Source organism: Schistocerca piceifrons, chromosome 1 (assembly GCF_021461385.2).
Source record: "Schistocerca piceifrons isolate TAMUIC-IGC-003096 chromosome 1, iqSchPice1.1, whole genome shotgun sequence".
NCBI classification, from domain to species: Eukaryota; Metazoa; Arthropoda; class Insecta; order Orthoptera; family Acrididae; genus Schistocerca; species Schistocerca piceifrons.
The window spans coordinates 216622477-216649395 of NC_060138.1; positions in this window are offsets into that span (position 1 = coordinate 216622477).

Below are 26919 nucleotides of genomic sequence, written 5' to 3' on the forward strand. Positions count from 1 at the left end.
AACATTGTCCTTAGCTGCATCTCTCACTGTGATGATCAAAAAGGAGGAGTGTTGACTTATTTTGCATATTTTTACTGACTCCTGTGGTATGGAATTACATTCTGGGACAGTGTATCTAAAGTAAAATGTTTATTCACAAAAAAAAGGTAGGCACTAAGGATATTGTGTAAAGTAGATAGTTGTACTGCTTGCAGAAGTCTTTTTAAAGATTTGGAATTCTTCTACTCACTTCTCAGTACATTTACTCCTTAACACTTTTCATTGCTGATAATAAAAACCAGTTTCCACTGAACTGTGATTTACACAGTTTACAAGACACAAAAATAATTTTCATGCAGTGTTTACCTCCTGGTCTAGGCTTCACAATGGAGTTATGTTGTCTGTTGGGAAGATTTCAGAAAGCTCCTATCTAAAATAAAACAAGAACTTGTGATTCCTTACCAATTCAAAATAAAATTAAAAACATATCTTGTTAGCCACTATTTCTACAAATTATCTGACAATGAGAATCCAGGTCAGGCATCAAAATGTCCTGTTAGCTAGATGGCAAGCAATGGTTTTCATTGTAAAGCTGCATGACAAGTAGTCATGTACTGCAAACAGGACTCAGTCTCTTTGAAGAATACAGTTGTAAAAAGCAAAATTAAGCTATTAGCAGCAGCTATACAGGGATATTCAAAAAGAATAAACAGATTTCCAGTATTTATTGCTTCCAAACTACAAAAGATAGAAATGCAATTCCAACATCCCTGGCAAGGGAAAAGTTCAAATTTTCATGCATTCAATGTGAGAACCATGTGTTAGATGATGAATATAAAAATGGTGGCTCATTTTCTGCCACAAACGAATCAGTTAATCTCTTGTTATCAAATTCATAGCATCAACAATGCGATGTCACCGACTTTCAAGAGTATCAGTCATAGGGGGGATAAAAATGCGAACTTTTATGTAACGCCACAGATAAAAGTCATAAGGTGTGAGGACTGGAGACCTGGCCTGGGAGTCTACCAGCGATGAAGCTCATCTTCTACTCCTCATTCAGTCCAACATCCTGGAATGGTGTCACTCAGGTTACATCAGACACATTTAGAAAATTTCTCTAAGCAATGAGACATCACATTGTTGAACTGTGAATTCAATAATGAGAGACCAGCTGCTTCTTGTGTGGCAGAAAACAACCCACCGTTTTGATATTTGTCATGTAAAGCATGGTGCTCACCTCGAATGCATAAAAACTTGAACTTTTCTGTTTCCAGGAATGTTGTAATTGTGTTTCTATCTTTTGTAGTTCGGAAGCTATAAATGTTTGAAATCTATTCCTTAGTTTTGAATAGCATTATATAGTAGCTTGTAACTGAGGATGCAGCAGCATTTTTCTAAATAGCAGTGTTCTTTCTAATTTACTCAAACTTAGCTATCATAAGCATGAACAGCATTAAGCAGTATAATGATAGTCTGCTCTTATTCCTACACACAGAGAAAGTTTCAGTGGTGTTTGTGTCTCATGTTAATCTATATCTTGACTCGTTCCATGTCTCTGAAGGTTCTCAACCTTATTGGGATCTACACAATATGAATGAATGAATGAATGGTAATAAACAATGGGAACTTCAGGTAGGAATATTGACTATGTAGGAAAAGACAGGTTGGTTCTTACTGAAAAGAGGGCACATTAGGTTGCAGACAGGCACACTTAAAAGACCATTACACATAAGTTTTCCACCACAGCTTTCATCGGGCTGTGGCCAGAAGTTTATGTGTAAGTGTCTTTTAATTGTGCCTGTCTGCAACTTAACATGTCCTCTTTACAGTAACAATCTATCTTTTCCTACATTGTTGAGTGAATGGTGTGTTTCAAAGTGGAGAATAGGAAATAAGTTAAAAACTTATTTATTCTGCTTTTATGACATTTATAACACTTTTTGCTTATAAAACTTGTCACATTAATGGATTTATTTCATCACTACAGTTTTCAAATATTGAACAATATGTGTTTTGAAAGACATATTTTTGGGTCGTTCGGGTAAAGTGCAACCAACGAGACATCCATGTAAGAAACTTTCCAAAACAATCTTCAGATCTGTCAGGAAACCAACTATTAGCAGCATAGGACTGAAAGAAGACATTCCTCATCTCTCCAGTTTGATACATTATTGTGCAGCCTTGCCATCTGTACTATAGAATTCACAGCTCTATTTCTGGATGTTGCCATGCAATTAGAGAAGGTCGCAACTTGTGAGAAATTTGATTTTTCACAATTTGTTCCACCCTCCCAGTGCAGGAAACAGTATCTATTCTGTAGCATGGGCATATTTTTCAGTATCTCCTACAATTATAGCCACGTAAAACAGAATGCATCTGAGAAAGCCTAGGTGTGTCTTCTGTGTTTGCAGACAAATTAAAATGCTTTTGTGATTAATCTTGTTGTTAATTGGGAACAGATGTTGGGAAGGTACACTGGTGTCATTTAACTTCATGTTCCCCTTTCTGTAGCTCAATAAGGGTTGTGCAAAGAAGTGACACAGAAAAGATTGAATTCTTTACATTGGCAACATCTTTAAAGATCGCATTCACCATGACTACAAAACAGCAGCAAAACTGCCATTGTGCTAAAAGAATGGTATGATTTATCATGAATAGTGCGGCAACCAAACAGACCCAAGTTATATAGTGTTTCCTAACGTCAGCATTTCCTGTCGCACTTGGCAGTGCAAAATTTTTTATCAGTAGCATCACAGACAATCCTTTTTAAAAATGCATGAGAATTCTGTAATGAATAACTCTGTATACTGGATTTCATGAAGGTGCAGCAAGTATCCAGCCCTCCCATTCCTCTTGTGCTACGCCTATACTGACAAATGAAAAGTTCCAAGTAATTAAGCCATTGTGCTGCGGCATCCAAAGGCATTTTTCACATTCTCTCGCACACAGCAAGCACCGACTTGTGAATTATAGTTGCTAATGTGCAGAGTATAATACGACATATTGACTCTTTGTGCCAAGTTTACAGATCAATACTGTAGTTCTTCACGCCTAGTTCCTGCCTTGAACATATGGCAATGTTGTCACAGTGGCCATCTGGAATATCACTCATCAGTGAGGCTGATGTGGCCTCAAGCGAAAGATGTGCAACAGCATGGGTTTTGATACAATGCCTCCAAACTTCCCCACCACAACAAAAATTTCCTTATGAACTGAGCCTTTTTTCTCCCATGAAAAGAGAATTACAGCTCACTGCAACTCATTTGTGCATGACCATATCATACCCACCATGTTTGCTCATTGCCTCATACTGCAGCTACTGGCACAGGTGTTAATATACCTCAAGACATCCAACATGTGGGCCTAATATTGGCATATAGCTACCGACTGCAATGATGCAGGAGGAGAAAATTATTATGTACCTGCCTTTACAATTATATATGCCTAGTCATTGTCAAAACAACCACCTTTGAGTGGTGCACACACAGAATGAGAGCTGTAGCACAGTGCTGTCAGGATCATCACTGGAACATGATTTCCAGGTGACTTATCATATTTTACCTCTTTAACAGGTCCGGCCGGAGTGGCTGAGCGTTTCTGGGCTCTACAGTCTGGAACCGCACGACCGCTATGGTCGCAGGTTCGAATCCTGCCTAGGGCATGGATGTGTGTGATGTCCTTAGGTTAGTTAGGTTTAAGTAATTCTAAGTTCTAGGGGACTGATGACCTCAGAACTTAAGTCCCATAGTGCTCAGAGCCATTTGAACCATTTTCTTCAACAGGCTGCACTCAAAGGCTCAGATGAACAACACAATACTTTACACAGGCATGATCCTTGTTATTGTTATTGTTATTTATTGAGCATCCATTTTATCATATACAAGGATATAGGAGTTGCCATGTTACATTATATGAGTTTGTAATTATACAGTAAATTAATAACGTAGGCCTATGGTGGTAAAACATATATAAATATATATCTCGTGCAGCGTATATTACAGAATAACAAAACAAACAATAATTAATTATTTATAGTGCATACTATTTTCATACATTTGTTTTTCATATATGACTTATCATTATCATTGACCACTATAGTAGAGAATAACAGAACAAACAATAATTAATTAATTATAGTGTGTACAGGCAGACTATTTTCATACATTTGTTCAAATATGAATTATCATTATCATTGACCACTGTGAATAACAGAACAAGCAATAATTAATTAATTAATTAATTATAGTGTGTACAGGCAGAATATTTTCATACATTTGTTAAAATATGAATTATCATTATCATTGACCACTATGTCACTATGTTCTGAAAATCCATGTACTCTGTAACACTGTAAAAACATTCCGTTAATAACATCTTTTTAAGCTCATTTTTAAAAATGTAAAACCTTTCTATCTTTTTGATGCTTAAGGGAAGAGCACTAAAAAGGATTTTGGGGTGATATATTGCACTTTTGTGATATTGGGCTGTTTTGTGTGTTTCTCTGTGGAAATCATTCCTGTGTCTTATTGGGTAGTCATAGCACTCACTATTTAAAGAAGAAAATTTAGGGTGAGATTTGAAAAAGCAGATACTTTTGTAGATATATAAAGATGGAAGTGACATTATTTGAAATTCTTCGAAAATTTTCCTGAAGGGCTATCTTAATGCAGCCCCTTTCATTATTCCTAATGCTCGTTTTTGAATAATGAATGACCGGTTTGCCAGACTTGAATTACCCCAAAATAAGACACCATACTGCAATAGACTATGTATAAGAGTATAATAAACACATATTATTGTTTTTTCACTGCAGAAATTTTTCAGCATTCGGAGTATGTAGCATCATTTACTTAGCTTTTTATTGAGCATTTCAGAATCTTTATCCAACTTTAGATGCTCGTCTAGCCAGATACCTAAAAATTTTGTGTTTGAAGTTCGTAAAATCTTCTGTTCACCAAGTTTCAAAACTGTATTGGGCTTTACTTTATTTGATACGTGGCTGAAATTCATCCATACTGTTTTTTTCTCATTTACAAATAAACAGTTATCTCTAAACCATTTTCCTGCTTCTTCTTTTGTTATTTCTACTTTGTGTTGCAAGTCAGTCTCGTTTTGAGCTTTAATAAAAAGACTTGTATTGTCCGCATACAATACAGCATTAGCAGTGTTAAACAGTTTGGTCGGTCATTTATGAGAATCAAGATCAAGAGGGGTCCCAGCACAGAACCTTGTGGCACTCCATTACTAACTTTCTTATATTCTGAAAAGTAAGAGGTTCCTTCGTGAACCATTTCTAATTTCTGGTATCTGTCTGACAGGTATGATTTAAACCAGCTGTGACCAGTACCACGTACACCATAGCAATATAGTTTCTCAAGCAATAATTCATGATCAATCACATCAAATGCCTTTGATGAATCTAAAAACACCCCACAGTTTACTTCGTTATGATTTACACAGATCAGGAGAAGTTTTAGGAAATCATTTACAGCTGTTGGTACTTGTATGCCATTGCATTATTCTGATCTGAGAACTGACTAAGAACATGGGGATCTCCAGTTAACAGCTATGTGAAGTGTTTCTTCGTACAAAAGGCGTCACATTAGGTAAAACTCAATTCCTAAGAATGAGCACTGACTGAACCACAATTCTCTGGGCTTACATTTGTCACCATCTCATAGCGACTTACGTTTTTTTTTTTTTTTCATTTTTCTTCCAATAGCCATATTCATTAACAAGAAGTCCAATATGATGCATTGTTGGTGATTCAAACGTCCGTCTTTTCTAAATATGTGACCACCTGCTTTCTAGAATTGCTTTGAATTAGGACTGTTGATGTTTTTAAAAATATCGGGAGCCCACTATACAGATATTTAAAAAAAATATCAGTGTCGGCCCTCGTTATATCGAAAACAGTTATCGAAAATGGAGGGAAAAACTATCGACGCACCAGAAGAAAAAATACCGGCTGCACATTATAAATATATTGCCAGTTTTAGAGCTGTATATTTAATTTTTGATTTAGTATTAGATATTCTGTACACCAATAAGCTAGCAGCCGGCTTACCCCCCTTAGAGCAAGAACTGAAAGGAAAACGGTGCGTGTTCACGCTTGGTGATAACTGCTTTGCTAACAATGGTAACTAGAAGTAAGTGTCACAATAAAAGTTGTCCGCTGGGTCCGTCGTTCGGTTTTGTCACATATCGGATTTGACTGGTACACTTCATGTCGACCTCCCAATTTTTTTTTTTCATTTCTGCAAACGCCAGCTACCTAGCAATTGTAGTATCAAAAAAACGCGGTGAAATTAAAAAAAAAAAATGGCTCAATTGGCTCTGAGCACTATGGGACTTTTGTCCCCTAGAACTTGTTGTTGTTGTTGTGGTCTTCAGTCCTGAGACTGGTTTGATGCAGCTCTCCATGCTACTCTACCCTAGAACTTAGAGCTACTTAAACCTAACTAACCTAAGGGCATCACACACATCCATGTCCAAGGCGATTTCTTCACATCGGATGTCTTGTTATTCCATTCATACCACTACCCTCCAGTGCAATCGGACTTCTTCTTTGTGCCATCTATACTTGCTTCACACAATCAAAGAGAAAGACTGGATGTGATGAAAGCTCAGTAATAAGACTCCTTCAGGCAGTGAAAGTAAAATTATATTCTACTACAGTTTCAAGAGAACAACTTCAAATATTTATCGCAAATTGCGAAAAAATAAAATATAAATATACGATGTCGATATATTGGTGAAAAATATCGCATATATACACTCCTGGAAATTGAAATAAGAACACCGTGAATTCATTGTCCCAGGAAGGGGAAACTTTATTGACACATTCCTGGGGTCAGATACATCACATGATCACACTGACAGAACCACAGGCACATAGACACAGGCAACAGAGCATGCACAATGTCGGCACTAGTACAGTGTATATCCACCTTTCGCAGCAATGCAGGCTGCTATTCTCCCATGGAGACGATCGTAGAGATGCTGGATGTAGTCCTGTGGAACGGCTTGCCATGCCATTTCCACCTGGTGCCTCAGTTGGACCAGCGTTCGTGCTGGACGTGCAGACCGCGTGAGACGACGCTTCATCCAGTCCCAAACATGCTCAATGGGGGACAGATCCGGAGATCTTGCTGGCCAGGGTAGTTGACTTACACCTTCTAGAGCACGTTGGGTGGCACGGGATACATGCAGACGTGCATTGTCCTGTTGGAACAGCAAGTTCCCTTGCCGGCCTAGGAATGGTAGAACGATGGGTTCGATGACAGTTTGGATGTACCGTGCACTATTCAGTGTCCCCTCGACGATCACCAGTGGTGTACGGCCAGTGTAGGAGATCGCTCCCCACTCCATGATGCCGGGTGTTGGCCCTGTGTGCCTCGGTCGTATGCAGTCCTGATTGTGGCGCTCACCTGCACGGCGCCAAACACGCATACGACCATCATTGGCACCAAGGCAGAAGCGACTCTCATCGCTGAAGACGACACGTCTCCATTCGTCCCTCCATTCACGCCTGTCGCGACACCACTGGAGGCGGGCTGCACGATGTTGGCGCGTGAGCGGAAGACGGCCTAACGGTGTGCGGGACCGTAGCCCAGCTTCATGGAGACGGTTGCGAATGGTCCTCGCCGATACCCCAGGAGCAACAGTGTCCCTAATTTGCTGGGAAGTGGCGGTGCGGTCCCCTACGGCACTGCGTAGAATCCTACGGTCTTGGCGTGCATCCGTGCGTCGCTGCGGTCCGGTCCCAGGTCGACGGGCCGTGCACCTTCCGCCGACCACTGGCGACAACATCGATGTACTGTGGAGACCTCACGCCCCACGTGTTGAGCAATTCGGCGGTACGTCCACCCGGCCTCCCGCATGCCCACTATACACCCTCGCTCAAAGTCCGTCAACTGCACATACGGTTCACGTCCACGCTGTCGCGGCATGCTACCAGTGTTAAAGACTGCGATGGAGCTCCGTATGCCACGGCAAACTGGCTGACACTGACGGCGGCGGTGCACAAACGCTGCGCAGCTAGCGCCATTCGACGGCCAACACCGCGGTTCCTGGTGTGTCTGCTGTGCCGTGCGTGTGATCATTGCTTGTACAGCCCTCTCGCAGTGTCCGGAGCAAGTATGGTGGGTCTGACACACCGGTGTCAATGTGTTCTTTTTTCCATTTCCCGGAGTATATATATATATATATATATATATATATATATATATATATATATATATATATATGGGCGAGCGGTTCTAGGCGCTTCAGTCCAGAACCGCGCTGCTGCTACAGTCGCAGGTTCGAATCCTGCCTCGGGCATGGATGTGTGTGATGTCCTTAGGTTAGTTAGGTTTCAGTAGCTCTAAGTCTTGGGGACTGATGGCCTCAGAGAACCGCGCTGCTGCTACGGTCGCAGGTTCGAATCCTGCCTCGGTCATGGATGTGTGTGATGTCCTTAGGTTAGTTAGGTTTCAGTAGCTCTAAGTCTAGGGGACTGATGACCCCAGATGTTAAGTCCCATAGTGGTTAGAGCCATTTGAACCATTTTTTGAACAGTGAAAAATCTGTTTGTGATGGACATATGATGACGCGAAGCTCACCATTCTCCGTCATTTGATGAACATAATGCCAAGACAACAGGTGTTTTTCTCCTTGTTACCAAAGGGAGGTATAATAGAAATCCATTCATGCGCAAGCTCTTTGGTTCATAAAACAACTCTTTAGATCATAATACAATTTGTGGCAGCAGTTACATTATAGTAAAGAAACTGTCGGCATATGTTCCAGTTGGTACTGCAATGAGCAACGTACGGGGACAAGATGATGTGAGGTTTTTATCTTTCTCTCTTCGTGGCACAAATTGTTCTCAGATGCAGGAAGGGGTCCATTATTTCAAGCAACTGGCGAGGCCGTTATTCAGAATCACTCAGTCTGCCTTCGGGCTTATATTCTTCTCTAGTGTCATACCATTATCTGGTAAAATATTTGATCAGCCCAGCTCTGTATAATTACATACCTTTTAACAAATGAGTTATTTCCCCGCCTGGGACGAAGGATGATTTACACAGACAGCTAGAACTAGCCTTTCGCACCATTCAGATAAGTGCGCTTGATAATATGCTAATACTAATTTATTACGGCCGGTTTCGTGGTAAGATGGCGTTCGTCTTTCTACACTTCAGATCTTCATAGTGCTGTGCGCTGCGTACGTGTACCAGTTTCCCCGCCTTTTACAGCGCGTATTCTGTCACATCTACCTATGAGTTTCACTGTGCTACTTACTACTGGTGTGACTACTAATCCAAGGATGTAAATTGCGTAGAGCTTCAGTGTTGATCTCTGTATGACAGGGCTATAAAGAAAAAAGGGTTAGCTGTGTATGGAAGGCACTGACGACGGAAATAAAACTAGTGAAAATATGCTTTTAACGTACAAATTTCTGCCGACTTTATACAGGAATGTCTTACGAAAAACAGAGCTGTGGACGAAAAGAAAAATCTCCAATCTTCTCAAAGAAAACAGTCCTGAACTTTTTTTTTGGGGTGGGGGTGAGGAGGGGGGTAGTGACTAAGAACCGATTGTAAATGGCAGAATGAACGTAAACATTCAGCTTCTTCGATACCTTTTGGGTACTGTTGATTGACTCTTAAAATATGACGGCGCTAATGAAAGTATCTTTGTGTCTGAACACGCTTCCTAGTACGACAGAACAGGAATAGGTCTTTCTATGACGTGAGCTTTCAGGTAAGCGAAAACTGATTCTTGTCATCAATATACAAGCCACCAAGGTCCGGTAAGTATATTTTGTGGTACGGTACACACCCAAGGTAAGCAACGTTGGCGCCAACAGTGTTGATCCATTGCAGTGTTGCCAACCTTCCAACGTTACTGGATCGCACAATTGCATCGAAATTACCGTACATTTCGTTAAGGGATCGTACATATCTACAATATAAAATCCGTATGTGGGTGTCTGTCCTGGGCCTTCTGTTTCAGCTGGCCTATCTAACGGCTTTCAAAGACAACGATAAGTACATTTTCAATATTTCACATAATTATTCACCGAATTTAAATATTTAACATGTTACCATAATCTACTCATTAAGAGTAAGTTAAGTTCAACAGAATAAGTACTACAATTAGAAAATACGTATGTGTCTTGAAGCTGATAGCGCTCAAATATTCCACCTTTGTTCGTCCATTACTCTAAAATGCTACCATTTAGCGACTTCAAACAGACTTCACATATACGAGGGGTGTTCGTAAAATAAGGTTTCCATTTTTTTTCCACAGTGTTAAATATCTTTATTTCATGAATGCATACATTTTTGGAAAGTTCAAACTTTAACCTATTTTTCTACGTAGTCGCCACTGAGGTCAATACATTTTTGCATGCGGTGTACGAACTTTTGAATGCCCGAGTCAAAAAAAATCTGCCGCCAAGCCGCGCAGATACCTGGGAACCGCTTCTTCCAGTTCTTCTGTGTCGCCGAAATACGCTCCACCCAGGTGTTTCTTCATGTCAGGGAAGAGATGGTAGTCACGTGGGCTAAATCCGGGCTGTAGGATGGGTGTTTGACAATAGTCCATCCAAATTTTGCGACGAGCTCGTTGGTGGGTTTAGCGGTGTGCGGTCGAGCGTTATCCTGATGCAAACGCACCCCCTTGGACAGCATACCCTTCCCCTTCTTTCGAATTGCACGGCGCAATTTTTGCAGTGTCTCGCAGTACCAGGCAGCGTTGACTGTTGTACCAGTGGGCAAGAACTCGCACAACAATACCCCCTTCCTGCCCCGAAACACTGTTGCCATCACTTTGCCGACACTTTGCGTTTGTCTGAATTTTCGCGATCTCGGCGACTCTGGGTGCTTCCATTGTTTGGGCTGTTCTTTGGTTTCGGGTGTGCGGTAGTACACCCAAGTCTCGTCTCCAGTGACGATGGAGTCGAGGTATTCCTCGCCACGAGTTCCGTGATCTTGAAGTAGTTCTTGAGATGCTTCAACGCGTTGACGTTTGTGGTCTTCGCTCAACTCACCTCGCGCAAACCTTAACATACCCTAGATGCTCCCTCAAAATCTTGTCAATAGAGGTTTTGTTCACATCAGAGATCATTTCGGAGAGCTCATGAACCGTTACTCTTCGATCTGAGAGCACAGCGCTGTCTCTACTTTGCGAGTGTTTCGTCAGAAAAAGATGGGCGTCCGGAACGCTCCTCATCAGGGACGTCAGTACGCCCGTTCTTGAACTCTCTGCACCATTTGCGCAAGCGTTGTACGCTCATACACTTGTCTCCATAGATTTCGCATATCTGGGAATAGATTGCTGCCGGCGTAATGTTTTTTGTAGACAAGAAACGGATCACCGAGCGCAGCTCACACCTAACGGGCAAAGTGAGGCGTTGATTCAACACGTACGGCTGCCAAGCCAAGACTGTGCTCCGCAGGCAGTTCGCTAGGGAAGGGATTTGGAGTGGGGGAACCAATGTACACTACAGAATCGCGGGATCCACCGTACAGAGCTTTTCAGGGCTGTAGCGCCATGGGAACCTTATTTTACGCACAACCCTCGTAACTTCAAACCTTTAAGAAACTTTTTCTCGATGACAGTCCGCACAAAACGACGAAATAAAGAAAGTTTATCGCTGACTACACCTTCGCTGTTCATGTAGTCAAACTTCAGCATTTGCCATGACATATTAATTTTTTTACTTCTTTACTACTAATGCTGTTCGCCACACACTTTGCAGACAGTATCTACACTACTTACCATTAAAATTGCTACACCAAGAAGAAATGCAGATGATAAACGGGTATTCATTGGACAAATATATTATACTAGAACTGACATTTGATTACGTTTGCACGCAATTTGCGTGCATAGATCCTGAGAAATCAGTACCCAGAACAACCACCTCTGGCCGTAATAACGGCCTTGATACAACTTGGCATTGAGTCAAACAGAGCTTGGATGGCGTGTAGAGGTACAGCTGCCCATGCAGCTTCAACACGATACCACAGTTCATCAAGAGTAGTGACTGGCGTATTGTGACGAGCCAGTTGCTCGGCCACCATTGACCAGACGTTTTCAATTGGTGAGAGATCTGGAGAATGTGCTGGCCAGGGCACCAGTCGAACATTTTCTGTATCCAGAGAGCCCCGTACAGGACATGCAACATGCGGTCGTGCATTATCCTGCTGAAATGTAGGGTTTCGCAGGGAGCGAAAGAAGGGTAGAGCCAAGGGTCGTAACGCATCTGAAATGTAACGTCTACTGTTCAAAGTGCCGTCTATGCGAACAAGAGCTGACCCAGACATGTACCCAATGGCACCCCATACCATCAGTCCGGGTAATACGCCAGTATGGCGACGATGAATACACGCTTTCAATGTGCGTCCACTGCGATGTCGCCAAACACGGATGCGACCATCATGATGCTGTAAACAGGATTCATCCGAAAAAATGACGTTTTACCATTCGTACACCCAGGTTCGTCGTTGACTACACCATCGCAGGCGCTCCTGTCTGTGATGCAGTGTCAAGGGTAACCGCAGCCATGGTCTCCGAGCTGATAGTCCGTGTGCTGCAAACGTCGTCGAAGTGTTCGTGTAGATGGTTGTTGTATTGCAAACGTCCCCATCTGTTGACTCAGGGGCCAGCCGCGGTGGCCGTGCGGTTCTGGCGCTGCAGTCCGGAACCGCGGGACTGCTACGGTCGCAGGTTCGAATCCTGCCGGAACCGCGGGACTGCTACGGTCGCAGGTTCGAATCCTGCCTCGTGTGTGATGTCCTTAGGTTAGTTAGGTTTAAGTAGTTCTAAGTTCTAGGGGACTTATGACCTAAGATGTTGAGTCCCATAGTGCTCAGAGCCATTTGAACCATTTTTTTGTTGACTCAGGGATCGAGACGTGGCTGCACGATCCGTTACAGCCATGCAGATATGATACCTGTCATCTCGACCGCTAGTGATACGAGGCCGTTGGGATCCAGCGCGGCGTTCCGTATTACCCTCCTGAACCCACTGATTCCGTATTCTGCTAAGAGTCATTGAATCTCGACCAACGCGAGCAGCAATGTCGCGATACGATAAACCGCAATCGCGATAGGCTACAATTCGACCTTTATCAAAGTCGGAAACGTGATGGTACGCATTTCTCCTCCTTACACGAGGCATCACAACAACATTTCACCTGGCAACGCCGGTCAACTGCTGTTTGTGTATGAGAAATCGGTTGGAAACTTTCCTCATGTCAGCACTTTGTAGGTGTCGCCACTGGCGCCAACCTTGTGTGAATGCTCTGAGAAGCTAATCAAGCATCTTCTTCCTGTCAGTTAAATTTCACGCCTGTAGCACGTCATCTTCGTGGTGTTGCAATTTTAATGGCCAGTAGTGTACATATATCACTGAATGTACCTGCAACATTGTGTGTATGGCACACAGTCCTGGAGGATATGCGTGATAGACACTTAGACATGTCAAAAACTAGCTTCTGCTTACACTGGCGTGCAGTAAAACTTCAATGTCTAGGCGCGACGTTTTAATGTATCACTTCTTTACTACTAATGCCATTCGCAATACATTTTTCGTATATTATCTCCATGTACCACTGAATGCACCTGCAATATAATATCACTATAAAGCAAATATTTCAGGAGATACGACGTCAGAAATAACGAAATGCGTTGAAAACGAGCTTCTGTTTAAAATGGAGCGCAAATTATGTATCGCATAATCGTCCACTATTTCATAATGAAAGCACTCAGCGACTTCCAATAAATTTTAAGCACAATGTCAATCCTTTTCTAACCTTTTTAGAACTGTTGCGATTGTTCCAGTGCATTGGAAGAACCCGTGGCCGGCCTCGGCCGGAGCTTTATACTGGTATCAAATAAAAATAAGCGAGTCCGATTATTTCACGTTAATTTCTCCACACTTCAATGCTATTGATTTTTAAATTTTATTAAGAAACAATTTATAAAAATTAAATGTTGTTGTTGTGGTCTTCAGTCCTGAGACTGGTTTGATGCAGATCTCCATGCTACTCTATCCTGTGCAAGCTTCTTCATCTCCCAGTACCTACTGCAACCTACATCCTTCTGAATCTGTTTAGTGTATTCATCTCTTGGTCTCCCTCTGCGATTTTTACCCTCCGCGCTGCCCTCCAATACTAAATTGGTGATCCCTTGATGCCTCAGAACATGTCCTACCAACCGATCCCTTCTTCTAGTTAAGTTGTGCCACAAACTTCTCTTCTCCCCAATCCTATTCAATACCTCCTCATTAGTTATATGATCTGCCCATGTAATCATCAGCATTCTTCTGTAGCACCACATTTCGAAAGCTTCTATTCTCTTCCTGTCCAAACTAGTTATCGTCCATGTTTCACTTCCATACAGGGCTACGCTCCATACAAATACTTTCAGAAACGACTTCCTGACACTTAAATCAATACTCGATGTTAACAAAATTCTCTTCTTCAGAAACGCTTTCCTTTCCATTGCCAGTCTAGATTTGATATCCTCTCTACTTCGACCATCATCAGTTATTTTGCTCCCCAAATAGCAAAACTCCTTTACTACCTTAAGTGTCTCATTTCCTAATCTAATTCCCTCAGCATCACCCGACTTAATTCGACTACATTCCATTATCGTCGTTTTGCTTTTGTTGATGTTCATCTTATACCCTCCTTTCATGACACTGTCCATTCCGTTCAACTGCTCTTCCAAGTCCTTTGCTGTCTCTGACAGAATTACAATGTCATCGGCGAACCTCAAAGATTTATTTCTTCTGCATGGATTTTAATACCTACTCCGAATTTTTCTTTTGTTTCCTTTACTGCTTGCTCAATATACAGATTGAATAACATCGGGGAGAGGCTACAACCCTGTCTCACTCCCTTCCCAACCACTGCTTCCCTTTCGTGCCCCAGTCAACATTGTCAAAAGCTTTCTCTAAGTCTACAAATGCTAGAAACGTAGGTTTGCCTTTCCTTAATCTAGCTTCTAAGATAAGTCGTAGGATCAGTATTGCCTCACGTGTTCCAATATTTCTACGGAATCCAAACTGATCTTCCCCAAGGTCAGTTTCTACCAGTTTTTCCATTCGTCTGTAGAGAATACGCGTTAGTATTTTGCATCTGTGACTTATTAAACTGATTATTCGGTAATTTTCACATCTGTCAGCACCTGCTTTCTTTGTGGATCGGAATTATTATATTCTTCTTGAAGTCTGGGGGAATTTCGCCTGTCTCATACATCTTGCTTACCAGATGGTAGAGTTTTGTCAGGTCTGGCTCTTCCAAGGTTGTCAGTAGTTCTAATGGAATGTTTTCTTCTCCCAGAGCCTTGTTTCGACTCAGGTCATTCAGTGCTCTGTCAAACTCTTCACGCAGTATCATATCTCCCATTTTATCTTCATCTACATCCTCTTCCATTTCCATAATACTGTCCTCAATTACACTGCCCTTGTATAGACCTTCTGTATACTCCTTCCACCTTTCTGCTTTCCCTTCTTTGCTTAGAACTGGGTTTCCATCTGAGCTCTTGATATTCATACAAGTGGTTCTCTTTTCTCCAAAAGTCTCTTTAATTTTCCTGTAGGCAGTATCTAACTTACCCTTAGTGAGATAAGCCTCTACATCCTTACATTTGTCCTCTAGCCATGCCTGCTTAGCCATTTTGCACTTCCTCTCGATCTCATTTTTGAGACGTCTGTATTCCTTTTTGCCTGCTTCATTTATTGCATTTTTATATTTCCTCCTTTCATGAATTAAATTCAATATTTCTTCTGTTACCCAAGGATTTCTACTAGCCCTCGTCTTTTTACCTACTAGGTCCTCTGCTGCCTTCACTACTTCATATCTCAAAGCTACCCACTCTTCTTCTACGGTATTTCTTTCCCCCAATCCTGTCAATTGTTCACTTATGCTCTCCCTGAAACTCTGTACAACGTCTGGTTCCGTCAGTTTATCCAGGTCCCATCTCCTTAAATTCCCACCTTTTTGCAGTTTCTTCTGTTTTAATCTACAGTTCATAACCAATAGATTGTGGGCAGAGTCCACATCTGCTCCTGGAAATGTCTTACAATTTAAAACCTGGTTCCTAAATCTCTGTCTTACCATTATGTAATCTATCTGAAACCTGTCAGTATCTCCAGGCTTCATCCATGTATACAACCTTCTTTTATGATTCTTGAGCCAAGTGTTAGCTATGATTAAGTTGTGCTCTGTGCAAAATTCTATCAGGCGGCTTCCTCTTTCATTTCTTAGCCCCAATCCATATTCACCTACTATGTTTCCTTCTCTCCCTGTTCCTACTACCGAATTCCAGTCACCCATGACTATTAAATTTTCGTATCCCTTCACTATCTGAACAATTTCTTTTATTTCATCACACATTTCTTCAATTTCTCCGTCATCTGCAGAGCTAGTTGGCATATAAACTTGTACGACTGTAGTAGGTAGGTGTGGGCTTCGTGTCTATCTTGGCCACAGTAATGCGTTCACTATGCTGTTTGTAGTAGCTTACCCGCACTCCTGTTATTTTATTCATTATTAAACCTACTCATGCATTACCCCTATTTGATTTTGTGTTTATAACCCTGTATTCACCTGACCAAAAGTCTTGTTCCTCCTGCCACCGCCGGCCGAAGTGGCCGTGCGGTTAAAGGCGCTGCAGTCTGGAACCGCAAGACCGCTACGATCGCAGGTTCGAATCCTGCCTCGGGCATGGATGTTTGTGATGTCCTTAGGTTAGTTAGGTTTAACTAGTTCTAAGTTCTAGGGGACTAATGACCTCAGCAGTTGAGTCCCATAGTGCTCAGAGCCATTTGAACCATTTGAACCTCCTGCCACCGAACTCCACTAATTCCCACTATATCTAACTTTAACCCATCCATTTCCCTTTTTAAATTTTCTAACCTACCTGCCCGATTAAGGGATCTGACATTCCACGCTGTGATGTTACAAAATAGAAGTGATGTTGCTATTCAATGGAAAGTTGGAAATTGAGATTTAACTAACTGTTTTATCAATCACAATTGGCGTAAGAATCATGGATTGACCATTGTCATAAAATATTGCATTATGAGATGTGAATAGTTTTTACTTGCGGTTTCGCGTGGCTTGAGGCAGTCACAATTAGCGTGCTATTGATTAAGAAGTTGCGTTATCGTCTTTCTAATTACTTCATGATCGTAGATACGATCATACCCGGTTGTGAAGTTATTGTTATGACAAAAAAATTTCCTAAGGGACCAGAAAGTTCTTAAGGGCGCAAAAACAACTGTAACATCACACAAAAGAGAAATTCAATATTAAAGCTGATGCAAGAAGACGATAAAACAGTTTTCTTTTTATCAATGTAACACGCACATTGGACTGCTGATCTTGGAGTCTGTAATATTAGCAAAATGCATAATTAAAATGAAAATAATACTGAGGAGATAATAGAAATGAGCACTGCTAAATGATTCAGTATTCCCAGAACAAATATTTATTATAACTAAAACATATATCGTACCTTAAGCTTAATACTACAATGACGGTAGATTTTTATGTCCATATCATGTCCATTGAGCGCTCTTTTATATAGCCATTGTCCTCTTGAGTCGCTCGTGCTTCGTCACGGTAAGTTACAACAGTTCTTCTTCCTACACTTCACTCAAAACTTAGACGGAACACGTTTTTATTTATTTAGTAAAAATAATTAGATCAGACCGCCACAAATCTGCGTCCGTCTTACTCGAGAAAAACAGTAAAAGTCTTTTTAGCGCTCAAGGCTTCATTTGTTCTCCAGCGAACAAAATAGTGAAGGATCGCATATCCATCCGTACTTTTCTGTTTATATTGCCGCCCAAAGACGACGAATTACATTATCTAGAAAATTCCACCGTCGCCATGCGACGCCTTATTATATATTAATCATTCTTTATAAACAAGTATTTGCCTTCTGGCTGAATTTGCTGTTTTAATTGAGCCAAAAATAGCGAATATCACAACGCTCCGATCTGTAGAACGCCAGTTTTCTTTCTCCTGATAACGACGTCCTCTTGAGTAGTCCCCGCCCGGAGATCCGAAGGGGGACTATTTTACCTCCGGAATATTTTACCCAAGAGGACGCCATCATCATTTAATCATACAGTAAAGCTGCATTCCCTCGGGAAAAATTACGGCCGTAGTTTCCCCTTGCTTTCAGCCGTTCGCAGTACCAGCACAGCAGGGCTGTTTTGGTTAGTGTTACAAGGCCAGATCAGTCAATCATCCAGACTGTTGCCCCTGCAACTACTGAAAAGGCTGCTGCCCCTTTTCAGGAACCACACGCTTGTCTGGCCTCTCAACAGATACCCCTCCGTTGTGGTTGCACCTACGGTACAGCTATCTGTATCGCTGAGGCATGCAAGCCTCCCCACCAACGGCAAGGTCCATGGTTCTTGGGGGGATAAATTAAATATGGTTCACAAAATTATATAAAAAATTACGTCGTTATTTGCACACTTAAAAACGGAATGCATCATCATCAAAACGTTCAAATGTGTGTGAATTCCTAATGGACCAAACTGCTGAGGTCATCGGTCCCTAAACGTACACACTACTTAAACTAACTTAAGCTAAGAACAACACACACACCCATGCCCGAGAGAGGACTCGAACCTCTGGCGGTAGGGGCCGCGCAATCCGTGCATGGCGCCTCAAACCAAGCGGACAATCCACGAGGCTGCATCATCATCATCATCATCATCATCATCATCTTCTTCTTCTTCTTCTTCTTCTTCTTGTTCCCCTGGAGACTCGGGAACAGAAGAACTGGAAATGGATGGCCGCGAAAATGACTGCATTTTCTTCATACTGCTGAGTGTATTTTCAGCAGTAACAAAATTTTTGCATGAGCTGCTGCTCCCCACTCACTGGCTGGCAAGCAAATATTCATTCTCTGTGGAAATAACAAGCCTATTCCTATTTTTCACTTTCATAAGATTCATTTTATTAAAAACTCATTCGCAGTCGGCATTTGAACGTGGAAGGGATAAACATGAGCGCGCAAACTCTGAGAATTCTCTCTCACTAAATAAAGTTTTTATGTTGAGTATGTTCCCACAAAATAAGTCAACTTCTGGACAGCTCTTAATATTTTCACCTATTTTTACGATAAGAAATTTCCTTCAATCATCATCGATTTGTTGTACGTGCTTATCATCATTTAGAGAGACTATTCATGGCAATTTTGACTTAAGAAGTGTAAGAGAGGGAGATTTTTCTCTTTCTTTGTTTGAAGAGCCCTTTTAGGCGTCGAAACGGAATGCAGTGGCAATAAATAATCATCAACGTTGTATCTCGTTTTCAGTTCTGAGCACCCCGTCTGCATGAAATCCCTACATATTCCGGTGAAAGTCTTTCATGTCATCCCGTTCATTATATATCTCTGGTTTCTGAACTGCCGTCAGAACTTCAGTTTCTAAGTACATTTGGCTGTCATGAAGAAACTTTGACCTTTTGTTGGGGTAAATGTCAATCAATTTGTTGGTTGCGACACTGCCGGTCCATGTAGCAAAACAACTTTTCCTTGTACCCTTCTACCATCTTTTCATGTAAGTCAGTAACAACAGCTTCACCACTGTGGAAATACTTAAATTTTGAATTTCGGTAAAATATAAGCTAAAAATAAATAACATAATTTTAAAAAATTGTCATTGAGGGACTGGTGAAATTCTTCTGCCACAACCTGCCTCTCCTCTAGGTGTTTAGAATAAAAACAGAGACGCAAAGCATTCCACTGTTCTAAGGATAGCAACCTTTCCTGTGACGCAACCATTTATGAATTTTGGTATCTAAAAGCTTTTGAAATTCATGCAAGCACTAGCTTTTAAATGGTTATGAATGTCCCTAGCTAGGTCTTCACAACGTCTGGGAAGATATTTACAAACTTCCCTGGCACATATGTGAAGCGAGTGACACATACATTTGAGAATAATTTTTCCAGGATAATTTTTCACTTAACAGAATAGCAACAGAGTTTCTTGACCCCATCATAGCATTACAGCCATCGGAAGCAAATCCTATAATATTGTTTTCAGAAACATTTTATTCAGAAAATGAAAGCATTAGATTAGAATACAGGGCTTTACTTTTACCTTCGTTATCATGCTTAAAATTTTCAAAAAAAAAAAATCCAAAATTTGCTTTAAATTTCATTTGCGTCTTCATCAAAATATCTAACCGCGACAAACGACGTTTTAACAGATCCTACGTCTGTTGACTCATCTGTAAGAACACAATTTTGTATGTCTCAGTTTTTCTATAAGTTCGTTCTTAAGGTTCTCTCCTATTACGTTCTGAGAACATTTAGTGCGACGCAAATGTATAGCGTCACCGATTTTAGAAATAGGAAAGCAACTCTTAACTACGCCCGCCAGGTGATCTACAATGTCGAAAGGAAGATTGTGTTCTGCCACGAATCCTGCTAAGTTAATTTTAGCAATGTGAGGCTGATTATTTAAGGAAACTTTGGTTGCAGCTGATTTCACAAACGTAATCAAAATTTTCTGTCTTTTAGATGACACCATCTTTACTTTTTTGACATGATTTTCACTTTTAAAATGTTTTTTAACACATGCCAATTCAGACACTCTAGCCTTTCAGAGTGCGATTCATCAGCCCACAACCAATCTTTAAATTCAGGATTAGTTTCCTAGACTTTTCTATATTATTTTCACCTCCTACATTTAATCACGCCCACTGTAGATTTATTGGGAGTACTAGGACTGTCATCACTGTCTTCTGTTTCCTTGATACAATTTTGCACTACTAAACACTTGAGTTAACAAATTAACTGCAGTCATTTCCACTCATCTGTTAACACTGCGCAGGATGCAAAGCGGTCAATACGGTGAATTCCCCAGGGGATTCATCTCGGGAAATAACCTAAGCTGGACAGACTGGGATGTAAGCGCTCAAAATCGTATTTGTGAAATAAGTTGTCAAAAATTAAATACACCATAAAAATTAAAATAGTAAAAATGATGAAATCTTAACAACAGTAAGCTTTTCAAAAGATCGTACAATAGACGTGCGATCCGAAGGGTGGATCATAAGTTCATCGTACAATAGACGTGCGATCCGAAGGGTGGATCATAAGTTCATGCACCATCTTAAATTATCGTACATTTACGATCCATATCGTATGATTGGCAACGCTGGTCCTATGTGTGGATCAATGAAAATGCGTTGCAACGTTGTCTGTCGGTATTTCGATCAAACATCAAAGGACTTTGGACGATCGTTCGTCGTTTTTATTTCCTGGTAGTATTTTCTAAATGCCTCAGGAACAGTGTAGCAATACGTAAGTTTTTGAGTGTTTGGAGCTCAACCAGGAGGAAATGCACTGAGGTAACAAAAATCATGGGACAGCTATTTGCACATAGACATATGGTGGTAGAATTGAATACGCAAGGTAAGAAAGGGCAGTGCATCGGCGGTGCAGTTTTTTGTATACAGTTGATTTATGTACGAAGGTTTCTGAAGTGATTATGGCCGCACAATGGGAATTAATAGACTTTGAACGCGGGATGGTAATTGGAGCTAGACGCAAGGGACTTTCCATTTCGGAAATCGTTAGGAAATTCAATATTCCATGATCCACAGTGTCAAGAGCGTACCGAGAATACCACATTTCAGGCATTACCTCCAGTGGCGGATTTACTTATAGGCCCACTTGGCTTGGGGCTAGGGGCGGCATCTTAAGGGGGACGGCTTTTTTGCTCTGTACTCATTTTAACCTTCTGCGTTTTAAAATTGCGCTTACAAACGACAAATCTTTTTAATATTGTTAAACAACTTGTTAGTTTAAATAAGCCTTAAGAACGAAATTTGACAATACAAGCTAGGAAATATACGTAGTTTAATTGGTGACTGAATGGAAATTTAACATTGGGTTTCTGCCTGGTATCATCTTCATGACTGTTCAGAATATTTTGAAGTAAGCTGTCAGGACGGCAATCTACAATGCAATGTTTGAAACGTTATTATTCCGAGAATATTGTCGGTTTCTACTTAACCCTACCATATTTTTCCCGTGAAAATACCGGGACCCCTGAAAAGCTGTGATAAACTAATCAGCAGTTTCTTAAATACTTTAACATGTATGGGCTTCAGTATGTAAAACCCGACTCTACTTAAATCTTTTGTAGAAAATACGGGGAAGTATCGAGTCAACCCCCATTACAGTAATTAATGTGAAAGCTCTGTGGTCTTCAATATCTATTTGTTTATTTATTCATATTAGTTTTAACGATTTAAGATTATAATGTGATTTTTATTATAACTTAGAGCACATTCATTGGATTTACAAACTACGTATTACCTGTTTATTTTACAAATGCCGCCGGCCGGTGTGGCCGAGCGGTTCTAGACGCTTCAGTCTGGAACCGTGCGACCGCTACGGTCGAATCCTGCCCCGGGCATGGATGTGTGTGATGTCCTTAGGTTAGTTAGGTTTAAGCAGTTCTAAGTTCTAGGGGAATGATGACCTCAGATGTTAAGTCCCATAGTGCTCAGAGCCATTTGAACCATTTACAATTGCCGAAGGCAGAACGCGGAACTAAACCTCATTTAGGTGCAGACGTGACCGAAGGCGCCCGACAATACTAAACGATACCCGAATGATCCAGCCCGCTCGGGCTGTACAGTCAAGTCATACTGTTACTGTAGTATATCACAACTGATGCGTATTCTTGGCGTCTACTGAAATTTCTAGTTATCGGTGAAATATACGGTATCGGAGAGTACGCTCAGATGAAAAAGTGTTAATAAATAACGTAGTTCAGTTCCGTCGATAAATACGTAAAAGCTTTGCTAATACCTTTAGAAAGAGCTATGGTGAGAGCAGTAGCTGCAGTACATGGTTTAAACGTATTGTGTACACTTATTATGCAGCATCTAGCTACACAGACCCTAATGCCTTACACATTAACTATTAGTTTATAAAACAAATTTGATTTTTCCACACTAGTCTGTAAAATTATGTAATAGCAAATCCAGTTCTGTGTTTGTTCGTCTGTATTTAATTATTAGTTCGTGCACCGAAATCTCTATTCGATTTTCATTTCTTACTCTTTCCTATAGAGTCACGTATTAATACCGAACGTGTTTTTTTTATTTGCTACACATTCAAGTTATTGGATTGTAAAACGACAGTTTAATTTTAATTTTGAACACATCTCTGTAAAAGTACGTATTAATTTCGTTCTCTTAAGTTTTTAGATCGTAACACAACTTTTTTATTTTTATTTTCAACGGTTTCGTGTCAAATGACATACTGAAAGCGAATGTATAACAAAAATCCGTTGTCTCCTACACGCTCTGCTGAATTTTTAGGCCACAAAGAAACGTTATATTCCTTCTGTTCGTTTCTGTTGTCTTTCGACAGAAGAATGTTTAACACAGTGGAGTTTTAAGTTTGTTTTATCCGCTGCCGTACACCAAGTACAGTTTAGGAACCATATTACATTTCGACTGAGCGCGACTAGACCGCTGACGCATCCTTCAGAATAACGAGTAACAGAGTACGGAAACAGCTCACAGCGCTCCCACCCAAAACGGCAATTGTGAAGTGATCGGATAATAGTTATTACTTAAAACATGTTTTTTTTTGGGGGGGGGGGGGAGGGCGCATATAATATGATGTGCCTAGGGGCACAAAATTTTTAAATCCGTCACTGATTACCTCTAAACACGGATAAGGCAGTGACCGACGGCCTTCACTTAAAAGACTGAGAGCAGCGGCGTTTTCAAAGAGTTTGAAAGCTTGATGTTAAACTTCTAAACTCGTGTTTGTAAGTGTTTGCTAGGCATCTGAGAAATGTATAAAACTTATTTTGATATCGAAGTAAGTACATTGCAGTGCAGGGCAAGGTAAGTATGTGAAATTTTAATTTTGAACGCAAAATATGTAGATCTCACGCTACATGGTGCAGGTACGTCAAAAAGTTCGTCTGCGAGAAAGAAATCCGTTTTCAATGAAATTTACATATGCTATCTGACTGCAAAACAAAACGATTCAGATTAAAATGTTGGCCCTGAATACTACTAATCGTTATCTTTTCTTGCAAACAATCTCTGTGCCAGAACTGTTACTGCAATTACAGAGCAAATGAACATAAAAGTTAACGCAGCTGACGTTATGATAAAATTGCTTGAAAATTCACAAGATAACACTTCAATGAAATCTTTTACCGGAATTAAGCCTCAGAATTGATATATTATTTTCACAAATCACTCTGACAATCAAGTTACCTTACAGTGGTCAAGAACTTTGATGATAATACAGTTTCTTGGCTTACCTGTGCGTACGGAACTCTCGTCTTCTCTGCAACCTATCACTATTTGGAATATTGATGTAACTGTCCAAAATCAAATGTCATTTTCCGTACTTGCGATGTGCAGTGCAAGAGGGTATCTTACCAACTTTCACAATAATGCTTCTCAGTAAACAACGCGCGATGCTCACTGCGAGTATGCAAACAGTCATGAAAGTAAATGAAAACACGAAACTAATCTTAATGATTGATGGAAGAGAACAAAAACTCCAAGTTTAACTACACTTCATTAAGCCATGAAAATAAAACACTATGCACCTTTTCATAAAGTTCTCACACCGACACAAATTAACAAAAAATGTTTCATAATAACTCTCTCGTGTACAGCTGCCTTCCTTGACACTTGCTTCAACTATCAGGCAAGTCCATGTGCTTCACTATAAAATTTCTACAGTAAACTTTACACACACATAATTTTCTAACAATAAGAAACTAAACAGTTAGAAATATACCTTACAATTTGGCCTTATGATTCTTGCATTCATATCATCTCATTTCCTCAGGACATCTCCTGCAGTGACTCGTGATCACATCGGTTGGACCCTAGACGACTTTAAAACCGTAGCCTTGTCAAATGAGTCCCGATTTTAGCTGGTATGAGCTGATGGTAGGGTTCGAAAGTGGCGCAGACCCACGAAGCCATCGATCCAGGTTGTCAACAAGGCACTGTGCTAGCTACAGTTGGCTTCATAATGGTGTGGGCTGTGCTTACATGAAATGGAGTGAGTCCTCTGGCCCAACTGAACTGATCATTGACTGGAAATTATTATGTTCAATTACTTGGAGGCCATTTGCAGCCATTTGTGCACTTCATGTCCCCAAACAACGACAGAATTTTTATGGACGACAATGTGCCATGTCACTGGGTCACAATTGTTCGCGAATGGTTTGAAGAACATTCTGGACAGTTCGAGCGAATGATTTTCGCATCCAGATCACCCGACATGAATCCCATTTATGGAACATATCGAGAGGTTAGTTCGTGCACAAGATCCTGCACCGGCAACATTTCCGCAATTATGAACTGCTATAGAGGTAGCAAAACCCAGTATTTCTGGAGCAGGTTTCCAACGACTTGTTGAGTAAATGCTATGCATTGCATCAAATGTACGTTTAATTACAACACTGACGCATTATAACTGCCGATGGAATATTTTCTGTTGACTACCATTGGATGGTACTCCAGGACAAGGCTTCCTTTATTCTGTCTGATAATGCCACAGGAACATTACGAACTGGCAAATTTGGACCAGGAAGAGAAGTTGGCTGGGGAAATATATCACTGTCCTGAAGTTTGCTGTAAATCAAACTGTCATGGAAAACTTCACTGTCACTCGTCCGGCCATGGGTACCGATTTCAGCAAATAGAAAATTGTAGTCACTGTCAGCCAGACCTAGTAGTATTATATAGAAACTACTTTAGGTTTGTTTATAAATAAATAAATCTTCTGCTACCAGTCACGATTTTCTTTATTTTACTATTTGCACGACGCGTTTCGAGAAATAATTCCCATTTTCAAGTGCGTTTTTATGATGTGTGTTGAGCCATTTCTTTTGATGTTGTCAGTGTGTGTGAGTCTGCTTCGTTTTGTTGACTTTTAAATTTTCTAATGGTCAACAAAACGAAGCAGACTCACACACACTGACAACATCAAAAGAAATGGCTCAACACACATCATAAAAACGCACTTGAAAATGGGAATTATTTCTCGAAACGCGTCGTGCAAATAGTAAAATAAAGAAAATCGTGACTGGTAGCAGAAGATTTATTTATTTATAAACAAACCTATTGTATCTACAGTCGCAGGCTTTCAAAAACCATTTATAATGGATCAAATCAGAAACTACTTTTATATATTAAAAAACCCCTGATTCACTATTGATGGGGGTCTGTATTTTGACACGTTTGTCATCCAAATCCCCCAAACAGCGTGGGAATTGCCACGTGTTTCCAGATATTTGTGCTACAAGAAGCCATTGTTCGCTACTTGGAGGCAACTGAAACAGAAAAAAATAGTACTATAGTAGTATAAAATGATACAGTTTCCATTTCCTAACTGTGTGTGTGTGGGGAAAAAGAGTCCATATCAAACACCGCCGATTGACAGAGGTGGCAGATGGACCAAGCAGTTTCCATTGTAGAAACCTTATCAGAAAGAAAGGAGCAAGAACCTGGTGAGGTCGATTTATGTTGCGAACTGCTGGCAAAAAATATTTTAAGAAATCGGCGAATTTTGCAAGGGAAGCAATTAAGCGTTCAATAGACCATTTTTATATATAAAGGAGCAATGAAAACTCAATATGTCACCATGCACCGAAGTTCTGCTGACAACCAATACTGTAAAACAAAATATGTGCAACAGCCACAAAACTCTGAATTCAACAATGAACTGGTTACGACTGCTCCCAAAGACGTGATACAGAGGACATTGTCAGAATGTGAAACAGGCGATTGACTTTTATTTCGCATTTTTTATATTTTTTATTTGTATTGTTAAAAAGTTACCTTCTGCCTGTACCTTAAATATTCCCTAAATTGCGTAGTGGTGTTTTATGGTGCTAGAA